The sequence below is a fragment of the Hemitrygon akajei genome, chromosome 5 (genome assembly GCF_048418815.1).
Source record: "Hemitrygon akajei chromosome 5, sHemAka1.3, whole genome shotgun sequence".
NCBI classification, from domain to species: Eukaryota; Metazoa; Chordata; class Chondrichthyes; order Myliobatiformes; family Dasyatidae; genus Hemitrygon; species Hemitrygon akajei.
The window spans coordinates 177,805,986-177,819,691 of NC_133128.1; the positions used below are offsets into that span (position 1 = coordinate 177,805,986).

The following is a 13,706-nucleotide window of genomic DNA, read 5'->3' on the forward strand; positions in this document are numbered from 1 at the left end:
AAAAAAGATGAAATAACGGCACATTTGGATAGCAATAACAGGATCGGTCCAAGTCAGCATGGATTTACAAAGGGGAAATCATGTTTGACTAATCTTCTGGAATTTTTTGAGGATGTAACTATGAAAATGGACAAGGGAGAACCTGTGGATGCAGTGTACTTGGACATTCAGAAAGCCTTTGATAAGGTCCCACATAGGTGATTAGTGGGCAAAATTAGAGCACATGGTATTGAGGGTAGGGTACTGACATGGATAGAAAATTGGCTGGCAGACAGGAAACAAAGAGTAAGGATTAACGGGTCCTTTTCAGAATGGCAGGCAGTGACTAGTGAGGTACCGCAAGGCTCGGTGCTGGGACTGCAGCTATTTACAATATACATTAATGATTTAGATGAAGGGATTAAAAGTAACATTAGCAATTTTGCAGATGACACAAAGCTGGGTGGCAGTGTGAAATAGGAGGAGGATGTTAGGAGAATTCAGGGTGACTTGGACAGGTTGGGTGAGTGGGCAGATGCATGGCAGATGCAGTTTAATATGGATAAATGTGAGGTTATCCACTTTGGTGGCAAGAACAGGAAGGCAGGTTACTACCTAAATGGAGTCAAGTTAGAAAAAGGGGAAGTACAATGAGATCTAGGTGTCCTTGTTCATCAGTCACTGAAAGTAAGCATGCAGGTACAGCAGGCAGGAAGCTAATGGCATGTTGGCCTTCATAACAAGGGGAGTTGAGTATAGGAGCAAAGAGGTCCTTCTGCAGTTGTACAGGGCCCTGGTGAGACCACACCTGGAATATTGTGTTCAGTTTTGGTCTCCAAATTTGAGGAAGGACATTCTTGCTATTGAGGGAGTGCAGCGAGGTTAATTCCCGGGATGGCGGGACTGTCATATGTTGAAAGATTGGAGTGACTGGGCTTGTATACACTGGAATTTAGAAGGATGAGAGGGGATCTGATTGAAACATATAAGATTATTAAGGGATTGGACATCAACCTTTTTTGCACTGCGGACCGGTTTAATATTGACAATACTCTTGCGGATGGGGGGGGGGAGAAGGGTGGTAATCATGACTGGAATACAGCGATACTCAAAGGGGGTTCCGTATGTCTAGTCTATTCCACAAATTAGTTTACGTGGTTCTCAGCACTTGCTTCTGTCCCGCTTGCTCACGTTTTTTCCACTCAAAAAACTCAACAGGTTTGTCTTTAAGTGCCGGTACTTGGACTCAAGGTACCAAAGCAGTTTTGAGAGCTTCATTGCCTCATTAGACAGCTTCCGGGCCCAAACTCCAGCCTCCCGCTGCCAGATGCCTTGGCCAGGTGCTGGGGCCGCGGCGGTCGCAGTCCAGAGAGAGCGACCGACTGAGCGAGGAGTGCAACAGAACACATGCCCGCCCCCTTTGTAGGATCTATTGGCCAACAAAAGTTTGGCTCGAGGGATGACTTTCAGTAGATCGCAGCGAGGTAGCTGCTCTGCTAATTATGAAACCCTGAGCTCGAATTAGGTCATCTGCAAATATTTTAGCACTGGGTTCCCCACGAACATTCGGTGTGCTAAACAGGTTTAGAGGCGTCGCCCATCCGTCCGCACTCCAGGCCAGCAGCAACGACACTTCCCGCCAGCCGCGCGAGGCCGCCAGTTACCCAAAGCCAACCAGTGATCCCTGGTGCGAGGGTATCACTGCATTTAAGCGACTGATGACCTTGTGTGCGTTAAAGTTCAACAGTGGGCGTGACAGTGAATGAGGAAATGTGCAGCTGACTCATATCATTTCCTCGTGGCCAGGTAGCACATGCTTTGCGGCCCGGTGGTTGGGAACCACTGTATTAAGGGATTGTACACGCTAGAGGCAGTAAACATGTTCCCGATGTTGGGGGAGTCCAGAACCACAGTTTAAGAATAAGGGGTAGGCCATTTAGAACAGAGTTGAGGAAAAACTTTTTCACCCAGAGGGTTGTGGATCTATGGAATGCTCTGCCTCAGAAGGCAGTGGAGGCCAATTCTCTGGATGCTTTCAAGAAAGAGTTAGATAGAGCTCTTAAAGATAGCGGAGTCAAGGGATATGGGGAGAAGGCAGGATCGGGGTACTGATTGTGTATGATCAGCCATGATCCCATTGAATGGTGGTGCTGGCTTGAAGGGCCAAATGGCCTACTCCTGCACCTATTGTCAAATGCAAATAACACAGATTTTAGGAAAATTACACTTGGTAAATCTATGTGATCTCTTCCAAGATATAACAAGCAGAATAGCTAAAGTACAACCAGTTGACATAGCATATTTGGGCTTTCAGAAGACCTTCAATTCAGTGCCACACATGGTGTTAATAAAAGAATTAGGGAGTCAGAGTTTGGAATGGATTAAACATTGGTTAATGGACAGAAACACTAGAAGTAAATGAATTACTTTCAGATTGGAAAATGTAATTAATGGGTGCTGTCTATATTGGAATTAGGGCCTCATTGGTTATGATCTATATCAATATGTTAGAGGAAGGAACCAAGTTTAATACATCCAGGTTTTTCCAGATTTGAATGGATAGACTCTATTGAGACCACATCTGCAATATTGTAAAGAATTTACAATAGGGGGAATGTAATAATAGGTCATCAGATTGATACCAAAGATGGAGGAGTCTGTCTTTTGATAGTGAATAAGCAATCTAAGCCAGTATTCACTGGAGTTTTGAGGAAATAAAAGATTATTCCATTGTAACATGGAAGAATATTTACTGGGAGAGGCAAAGTGAATGCAAGAACAATAGTTTTTCCTGGACTGGGGTGACCAGATCCAGGGGGCATAGTTTCCAAAATAGGGTTGATCATTCAGTACTGAGATGAGAAGACATCACTCAGAATTAATCACCAAGCTTCTAAACATGGGCCTCTGAGCCTCCTACTGCAACTGGATCCTTGATTTCCTTATTGGGAGATTGCAGTCATGCAGCATCAGTAGTGCCATCTCTTCACTGACCATCAACACAGGAACACCTCAAGGATGTATGCTTAGCCCACTGCTCTACTTTCTCTACGCCCTTAACTATCTGGGTCAGCACAGCCAAGCACAGCTCAAATGGCATCTATAAGTTCATCGATTACACCACTGCTGTTGAACAAGTCTCGGATGGTGATGAGCAGCAAGATGGATCAGTTGGTTAATGGTGTTGCAATAAAATATGTTGAATTTTGTTTGTTTGGACTATGTAAGTATTTAGTAGACATGCACATGTGAACATGGGATGAGTGAGTGGAAATGTGGAATGTAAAGGTGGTGGCCACGAGGTATTGAACAGACACATTGAAAGTAAAGTTATATAAACAAAAGAAAACAGTGTCGTTGTTGTTTGGGTATTAACAGTAGTAGCAGAGGATGGCTTCCAATTATGGGACCCCGCCAGCATTTGAAGAGTGCAAGCCTTATGAAAGCTGGAAAACTGAAATTGGAATATGGACTTGTGTTATGCAACTGGAGAAGATGAAGCAAGCTTTGGCTGTTGCGTTGATCCTTTGGGAAGAATGAGAGAGACTGAAATGGGAATTTCAGTGGAAGACCTGAACAAAGATAATGGTATGAATACACTAAGAAATACACTTAACTGTTTTTTTGAAGGAAGATTCCATGAAATCAGCACCAAAATAGTTTTGGAGAAGAGGCTGCTAAGATAACAGTTGGAATTAGTTTCAGTCAGGAAACTGCATACTTCACTGAGCAAAACCAAGTGTTTAGGAGGTGTAGATCCCAGAGGGATCAGGCAAGGATACCATTACCTGACATAAATCCAATAGTGAAGTATGGTACGAGATTGAAATGTACAGTATATCCAAGTATTTAAAACTGAGCAAGAAACTGTCCACACAACCCAAACTAGTTTGGTTAACTGAAGAGATTAACAAATCTGAAGATGTAGAGGAGTGCCATATCACATTATTTGCAAAGGAATCACTTACTAATGCAGAGACATCTGAGGCAGAGATTTTGATGATAGAATCACTAAGATCTGCTGTTATTGATACAGCATGCACAGTGTGTGGAGAAAAATGGCTAGAAAGCTATGCAAGTGAACTAAACCAGAGTGAAGTGCAGAAACTGGTGAACACCAGGTAACAAAGCTTTCAAATTTGGGAATGGAAAGATTGTGCACTTCACCAAAAGAGTGAAAACTCCTGGAAAAACAGTGCAGACAAAATGTTACACAGAAATAGAGATGGTACCAGTGAACATCTATTACTCTTGAGTAAATCTTCCCTAAAGAAAGCGGGAGCAGTATTGGATATGGAGAATGACCAGGCAAAGATGTTTCAAAATACAGTGTTCCTTGAGCTCTCCAGCTCTGGGCATGACTGTGTGAACATTCTAGATAAAGACATTACTGAGAGCCAATGTGAGAATGAAGTACTAACTGCCACACAAAACATGACCATAGATGTGAGGTGCAATGTGTTGCTCAACCTTCACAAGCAGTTTGGACGTGCTTCAATTGATAGACTTCAGAAGCTACTCAGGAGTTCAGGAAACAAAGATGCAGATTAGTTTCCCATTCCAAAGCAGATAATTGACGGCTGTGAGACACGTCCAAAGTTTGGAAAGCCCAAGCCCAAGCCTGCAGTTGGTCTGCCACTAGCATCTGAACACAATGAAACAGTAGCCGTAGATCTACATGAACTGGAACAAAGAGTGTGCTATCTCCCCATCATTGATGAGTTCGCAGGTTTCAGTGCTGGTAGCATTGTAAATACAAAGCGAACCTCAGAGATAGTGAAAAACTTCATCCATTCCTGGATAAGTGTGCATGGCCCACCTTGGAAAGTATTCAGTGATAATGGTGGTGAATTTACTAATGATGAATTCAGAGATATGGCAGAGAACTTTCACATTGAAACAAAGACAACAGTGGCATATAGTCCTTGGAGTGATGGACTTCTGGAGTGACACAATCAAACACTTACTGAAATAATGCTGAAGGTATAGAAAAACACCAGCCGTGATTGAAACACAGCCCTGGATTGGGCCCTAATGCTGAAGAATACCATGCATAATGTACATGGCTACAGCCCATATCAATTGGTGTTGGGCCAGAATCCAAACCTTCCTTCTGTACTAGTTGACAGACCACCTGCTCTGGTGGGCACTACAAGGAGTGAGTGGGATGGGAAACATATTTCAGCACTGCATGCATCAAGGAAGGCCTTCACTGAAACACTGTGTTCAGAGAGAATTTGAAAAGCACTGAGGGCACAGGACCCTCCTACAAATGACAAATATGACACGGGACAAAGTGTATAACAAAAGAGTAGACCATACTGAGTGGATGAGCAAAGAAAGACACTGGGAGAAATAAAAGATGGTACAACTTAAATTACCAAGAACCAGTCACTGTTACTGGCACTGCAGAATCAGTCGTCATGTCATTTGTAGACAGACTTCATATTGATTCAAGTATAGATCAGGCTAGACCATCTGAGAAATGTCAAGATGAAGATGTCCTAGTAACTAAAGAAGTGTAGCTTGAATCTGCAAAACTAAATGAAATGAGAAGTTGGAGAAATAATAGAGTGTTTGAGGAATCCATAGATATTGGCCAAAAGATAGTGTCTGCATGATGGGTGTGCACCCTGAAAGAAACCCCAACGGGGATTATACCTAAAGCACATCTGTGGCTAGAGGTTTTGAGGAACTGAACACAATAGACAGGTGCAGGAGTAGGCCATTCGGCCCTTCTAACCAGCACCACCATTCACTGTGATCATAGCTGATCATTCACAATCAGTACCCCGTTCCTGCCCTCTCCCCATATCCCTTGACCCTGCTATCTATAAGAGCTCTATCTAACTCTCTCTTGAATGCATCCAGAGACTTGGCCTCCACTGCCTTCTGGGGCAGAGCATTCCACATATCCATCTAGGTGAACAATTTTTTCTGTATCTCTGTTCTAAATGGCCTACCCCTTATTCTTAAACTGTGGCCTCTAGTTCTGGACTCACCCATCAGCGGGAACATGCTTCCTGCCTCCAGCGTGTCCAATCCCTTAATAATCTTATATGTTTCAATCAGATCCCCTCTCATCCTTCTAAATTCCAGTGTATACAAGCCCAGTCGCTCCAATCTTTCAACATATGACAGTCCCGCCATTCCGGGAATTAACCTTGTGAACCTACGCTGCACTCCCTCAATAGCAAGAATGTCCTTCCTCAAATTTGGAGACCAAAACTGCACACAATACTCCAGGTGGGGTCTCACCAGGGCCCTGTACAGCTGCAGAAGGACCTCTTTACCCCTATACTCAATTCCTCTTGTTATAAAGGCCAGCATGCCATTACCTTTCTTCACTGCCTGCTGTACCTGCATGCTTGCTTTCATTGACTGATGTACAAGAACACCTAGATCTCGTTGTACTTCCCCTTTTCCTAACTTGACTCCATTTAGATAGTAATCTGCCTTCCTGTTCTTGCCACCAAAGTGGATAACCTCACATTTATCCACATTAAACTGCATCTGCCATACATTTGCCCACTCACCCAACTTGTCCAAGTCACCCTGCATTCTCATAACATCCTCCTGACATTTTACACTGCCACCCAGCTTTGTGTCATCAGCAAATTTGCTAATGTTACTTTTAATCCCTTCATCTAAATCATTAATGTATATTGTAAACAGCTGCGGTCCCAGCACCAAACCTTGTGGTACCCCACTGATCACAGCCTGCCATTCCAAAAGGGACCTATTAATCGCTACTCTGTTTCCTGTCAGCCAGCCAATTTTCAATCATGTCAGTACTCTGCGCCCAATACCATGTGCCCTAATTTTGCCCACTAATCTCCTATGTGGGACTTTATCAAAAGCTTTCTGGAAGTCCAGGTACACAACACCCACTGGCTCTCCCTTGTCCATTTTCATAGTTACATCCTCAAAAAACTCCAGAAGATTAGTCAAGCATGATTTTCCCTTCATAAATCCATGCTGACTCGGACTGATCCTTCTACTGCTATCCAAATGTGTCATTATTTCCTCTTTTATAATTGACTCCAGCATCTTTCCCACCACTGACATCAGGCTAACCGGTCTATAATTCCCTGTTTTCTGTCTACTTCCTTTCTTGAAAAGTGGGACAACATAAGCCACCCTCCAATCAGCAGGAACTGTTCCAGCACCTATAGAACATTGGAAAATGATTACCAATGCGTCCACGATTTCTAGAGCCACCTCTTTAAGTACCCTGGGATGCAGACCATCAGGTCCCGGGGACTTATCAACCTTCGGACTCAACAGTCTATCCAACACCATTTCTTGCCTAATATAAATTTCCTTCAGTTCATCCTTTACCCTAGTTCCTTTGGCCACTATTACATCTGGCGATTGTTTGTGAGTTCCCTAGTGAAGACAGATCCCGAAAATTCTTTTGAACACACAAGAATCCCGAAAAGACTCACCAACATGTGCATCAAAGACTCTCCGACTACTTCTCTCAGTTTTCCCTACGTCAAAACCATTGGCAACACCATTGTATGGGCATAAAAATCTGCATTTTTACAAGGAATGGAACTGTCATGTGACATTTACAGTAAAATCTTCCCTGAAGCCAGAACCGAGGGAACATTGTGGAAACTCAAAAAGTGTGTATATGGTCTAGCAGATGCATCACTCTATTGGTATAAAAAGGTCAAGGAAATAATGTTGAAAGCAGGTGGAAAGATGTCTCCAGCTGTTTTTTACCAGTAAGATTCAGGATATCATGTGAATGGAACACTTGCCTGTCATGTAGATGACTTCATATGGGGAAGCTCACAAAACTTTGCCACAAGTTATCCCTCAGTTAAATCAGGCTTTCAGGTTGGACAGGAGGAACATGATAGATTCTGCTACGTAGAGGTTAGCATCCATGCTGCTGATGGAACAGTATAACTGTACCAAGAAAGCTACATCAGGAATCTTCAGAGAATCTCCACAGAATCCTCTAGTGCCTCACAACACCCTTCAGTGAAGCTGAAGCTGAGCAACTTAGGTCAAAGATAGGTCAGATCGTATGGGGGCAAGGCAGAACAGACCTGATGTCATGTTTGATGGCTGCAACTTGGCATCCAGCACAAAAAATGCTACAGTACAAATGTTACATGAGACAAACAAGATTGTGTGCAGGATTCAATCTGAAAAAGTAGTCTTAAATTTCAACAGCTTGGAAAAGATAGGTCATTGAGGTTCGTTGACTTCAGTGATGCCTCACTTGGAAATCTTCCTGATGGAGGTACTCAGTGGGGACATGTTATTGTACTGATGGGAGAAGAGGGAAGATTTTCACCTCTCTATTGGCAATCAAAAAGAATCCAAAGAGTTGTACGGAGTACGCTGGCAGGAAAAATCCTCTCAATGTCTGAAGGTATTGACAGTGCTGCTTTTCTGGCTACACTCTATTCTGAGCTTGTCCATGGTTACCCAACGAAGAACAATTTACAAATTGCTTGTGTCACTACTCTTTGGTTCATGCCATCAAATCCGCTAAGTCTGTTACAGAGAAGAGGCTGCATCTAGGGATAAGCAGCATCAAAGAACTTGTCCAAGCACAGAAGATTCATCACGTGCTAGGAACAACTAGCTGACTGTCTCAGAAAGAAGGGAACTCCAGCTCTTGTGCTAGTGAAGGCATTTTGGTACCTTAAAAATTGTATTCAGTTCATGGGTTAGAACTCATTAATGTATAATATTACGGTAATTCTTACACTACCATCTTATCAGTGTGAACTTGGAAATCTTGTAATCTTTGACTTATTAAATGTATATCTCATTTTAAGGTAATTTCAAAAATATTCTTTCTTACTTCTCTTCTAATATTTGTGTATCTGTGCACCTGTAATGCTACGGTGACACTAATTTCCTTTGGGACCAATAAAGTATCTATCTGTCAATCTTTCTATTATTAAGTGTGATCTTACTTAATGGCAAACTAGGCATGGGGGAAGCAAATATTTATATCTTCTCCAATGTTATTTGTGAATTCCTGCCCTGCCTTCAACAGCCCAACAGCTCTGAACCAATCTAACTACTCTCCATACCATACATGACTACAGAATATGCCTTCATTCATAGATATCCTATACATTGGATTCCCTCGATGCCTCTCCTTCCCCTAGCCACAATCATAATTCTCTATTTGCCTTTAAGGCTCTCCTTAAACCCCATCAACTCAACTAGGCTTTGGGTATTTTTCCTCATCTCACTTTGATATTTTAACATACAATTGCTTTTGGGTATGGTGGATATGTTGCTCCAATTAAAAAAGTATGTGTACAAACTATTGCTGTTGAGAGAATGAACTGGATCCTATACTTTGTTTTCTATTGCAATTTAGTATACGATTTGCCATTTTTTTCAGATTAGAGTACGCAAGTAATGTTTAAACAGAACCAAGTCAAATATATGCATAATCACGGCACAGCCAACTTTAATTGAAGCATCTACAAAATTTCTGAGGGAAAAGAAGAGCAGAAAAATAGATCACCCTTAATTAAACCGTTCCATTGTAGTTCATGGAAAAGAAAGGCAACTAATTACAAACTAGAATCCAGCCAGTTAGCAAGCCAACAAAAAAAGTGTTATGTTTAAAATGTCCCAATATAGTAGTTTATATTTAGGAAAATAGATTAGTTACCTTTTCCAAGAATATTAGTTTAAAGGATCAGTCAATTAAAATCCAGTTGCACAGAATGCTGAGTTACTTCCTAGGGTGCACTAAGTCATATCAACAGTGATGTAACCTGTGGTCATCGGGTGTTTTGGATCTTTCAACATCGAACAGTCTCGCCAAGACCACCCCCCCACCCCCGCCAGGATTGATCAGGCCCTGGCTTGTGTACCAGAAGCGTTGGTCCATGCGTCACACCTCTTGATCCATAGCCATCTAGAGGCTCGCTCAGCAGCCTCTGTAATGGTCCTGATGGCTCTTTTCTTTGCAGCTCCCACAATGCCAAGGAGAAAGTAGGTTCTACACAATCATCTGTCAGCAAAACCTCTACACCCCACTTCTATAGGCTCATATCGTGCCCTCCACCCCATCTCTGGCACTGGTCTACCAGCTCCTTGTATTTGGCTTTCTTACATTCAAACAACTCTTCCATCCGGTCTTCCCAATGAGCTGTCAGTTCTACCATGACAACCTGCTTCAAGGTTTCTGACAGAAGAACCATACTAGGCCTCAGGGATGATGATGTGATGAAGTCAGGGAACTTTAATTGAGGACCACGATCAACTTTCAGTTTCTAGTCAGGTACCGTGACGAGCAAGCCTGCTGGTGATCTGGGCTGAGGCAGCGGTTGGTCTCCAGCTTTGACAAAGGCTTTCTGGGTTGGCATTCAGAGTGTAAGGGAACTTTTCAGAGAACACAGAGGAAGAGGAAGAGCAAATAGAAATACTTACCACTTGTAGTTAATCACAAAAGCTAAAGATAGCATCCAAGTTAAAGATAATAATATAAACGCATGAAGATAGACAGTAGATCAAAAGATTTGACAGTATACAACAGAAAATGGAAAAAAGATTAATGAAAAATTAGGATACAAGTTTAATCCAGCCAGAGATATGAGAACAGTTGGCAAGAGGTTCTAAAATATTTAAACTATAAAAGAATTGATCCAGTGACCCTGTGATCTGTCTTGGAGGCCAATGTCAGGCGTGTGAACCCTCGGAAGGTAGCAGGCCCCGCTGGAGTACCTGTAAAGGTCTTGAAAACTTGTGCCAACCAACTGGCGAGCATATTCAATGAGATTCTCAACCTCTTACTGCTACCGTTGGAAGTTCCGACCTGCTTCAAAAGGGCAACAATGTGAGCCAGTGCCCAAGTAGAGTAATGTGAGCTGCCTTAATGACTATCGTCCAGTAGCACTCACATCTACAGTGCTGAAATACTTTGAGAGGTTGGTCATGGTTAGAGTCAACTCCTGCCTCAGCAAGGACCTGGTCCCACTGTATTTTGTCTACCTCCACAACAGGTCTTCGGCAGACGCAATCTCACTGGCTCTTCACATGGTTTTAGATCACCTGGATAATACAAACACCTATGTCACAACACTGTCAGTTGAATATAGCTCAGCATTTAACACCATCATTCCTACAGTCCTGATTGATAAGCTGCAGAAACTGGGCCTCTGTTCCTCCCTCTGCCATTGGATCCTTGACTTCCTAACAGGAAGACCACAATCTGTGTGGTAATAATATCTCCTCCTCGCTGAAGATCAACACTGGCACACTTCAGGGATTTGTGCTTAGCCCACTGCTCTGCTCTCTCTATACCCATGCTGTTGGCTAGATATAGCTCAAATGCCATCTATAAATTTGCTGATATACAACTATTGTTGTCAGAATCTCAAATGGAGATGAGAGGGTGTACAGGAGCAAGATATGCCAGCAAGTTGAGTGGTTTCACAGTAACAACCTTACACCCAGTGTCAGTATGACCAAAGAGCTGATTGTGGACTTCAGAAAGGGTAGGACAGGGGAACATGAACCAATCCTCAGAGGGATCAAAAGTGGAGAGAGTGAGCAATTTCAAGTTCCTGGGTGTCAAGGTCTCTGAGATCTACTTGGCTCCAACATATCGATGCAGCTATAAAGAAGACAAGACAGTGGCTATATTTCATTAAGAGTTGGAGGAGATTTGGTTTATCACTCAAAAATTTCTATGGTTATGTTGTGGAGAGCATTTGACAGGCTGCCTGGTATGGGTGGGGGGGGGGGGTGGGATACTACTACAAATGACTGAAAGCTTCAGAAAGTTATAAAATTCGTCATCTCCATCTTGGGTACTAGCCTTCATGATATTCAAGACATCTCAAAGGAGCGGTGCCTCAAAAAGGCTGCGTTCATTTTTAAGGACCCCCAACACCCAGGAAATGCCCTGTTCTCATTGCTACCATCAGGAAGTAAAACCTTGAAGGAACACACACAGATTCTTCCCATTTGCTATCTGATTCTTAAATGGACATTGGACCCATGAACACTACCTTATTTTTTAATTATTTCTGTTTTGCAGTATTTATAATTTATCTATTTAATATGCATATATACTTACGGTAATTGATTTACTTATTTTTTTCTGTATTATAATGTGTTGCATTGTACTGCTGCTGCTAAGTTAACAAATTTCATGACATATGCCGGTGGCAAAAAACCTGATTGTGAATTGAAGCAAGCATTGCTCCAGCTCCCAAAGAAAACAAGTCTGGAGAACTAATGATGGAAAATAAGGCAGTGGCAGACAAAGTAAACTGATATCTTAAATCAGTCTTCACTTTTGAGAATATAAATAACATCCCAAAACTGGATGCAAATCGGAAACTGGAATGAAGTGAGGAAATCAGAACAAAATTACAAACACCAGGGATGTGGTATTGAGCAAAGTCTCTAGGTCATAATGCTTGTTATTCTACAGTCTTAAAAAATGTGGCTACTGAGATGACTTGTACGTTAGTTTTAATTAACCAAAGTTCACTACATTTCCCAAGATTGGAAAATAAGCAAATGTAACAACTCTGTTCAAAGCAGGAGATGGAGAGAGAAAGAAAACTGTGTCCCAATTAGCACTTGTCACTGAGAAAATTCTAGAAGCTAACATAAAGTATGTCATATGATATTGCAGGACACTAAGAAAATTAAAGAGATATGTTTTTCTGTGTAAAGAAAAACACGTTTGACCAAATATTTGAAGATTGGCATGTGTCATGTTTAAAGTAGACTGTTGGATATAAATATTCAGAGGGATTTAATAAAGTGCCACTTCAAAGGTTATTACAAAACAATAAAAGCATATTAATTAAATAGTGAGAGATGTGGCACTGTGAAGCAGAGGGATCAGTACTCCAGTGCACAATTGACAAAATATTAGCATATCAGCATATTATAATTAAAAAAAAACTAACAGTGTTGTCATTTTCACAAACTGACTTGATTATAACATATAAACCCCCGAAAGGTTTTGACATGGTGGATGTGGAGAGGAAATTTCCCCATGGAAATTGTGTGCCACTGCTTAAAAAGAAAGCATTTCCAAATTATGGCAGAGTTGAGATGATTTTTTAAATTCTCTTTCAGCTAGTCAAAAGTCTCAAAACACTGGAGTCAGAGCCTTTCAATGTGTTTAAGGCAGTTAGATAAGAAAGGGGGTGAAGGGTTAGCAGTAGATGGGCAGGAATGAAGAAAATAATATATCAGATCACCCATAATCTTAGTGAATAGCAAAACAAGCCAGAGAGGCAGAGTGGCTTATTTCTGCTCTTTATCTGGACCTCGTGTACAAATAAACAACAAATTGGGCTGATTTTAGGCCCTGCCTCTCATTTGAAACAATATGCTACCTGATCAATTGAAAGAATAGAATTATGAGTGAATTCTAATAACGAGTGGAATTTCCATTGGAATTAGCAGCCATTTATCCTTAGGATACTGCAGTTACCTAAAATCTGTCTTGACATTCATTCAGGTTTATTAAATAATATACACACTGCAGGCTGCAGAGTATCCTGAATGACAAATACAATCTTGCAGTTTTCTACGCCTTCAGTCTGAAACCATCTTAACAACTTAACCCTTAACAACTTAACAACTTAAGACAAGCATCTGCCATTACTGAGGTCCCACACTGTGGGCAACGCTCACAAAATACTCTTAAAATAGTTTTGTAATTGGTCAATGATGTAACCATGAAAGGTATTTTTGAGAGATAC

The 13,706-nt window shown here is 41.7% G+C and overlaps 1 long non-coding RNA gene across 7 annotated transcripts in view; it reads right to left on the bottom strand.

Moving 5' to 3' along the window:
* The window catches only part of LOC140728511 (uncharacterized), an 82,348-nt gene that overhangs the window by 68,000 nt on the left and 642 nt on the right, over window positions 1–13,706 (bottom strand). The window lies entirely within an intron of this gene.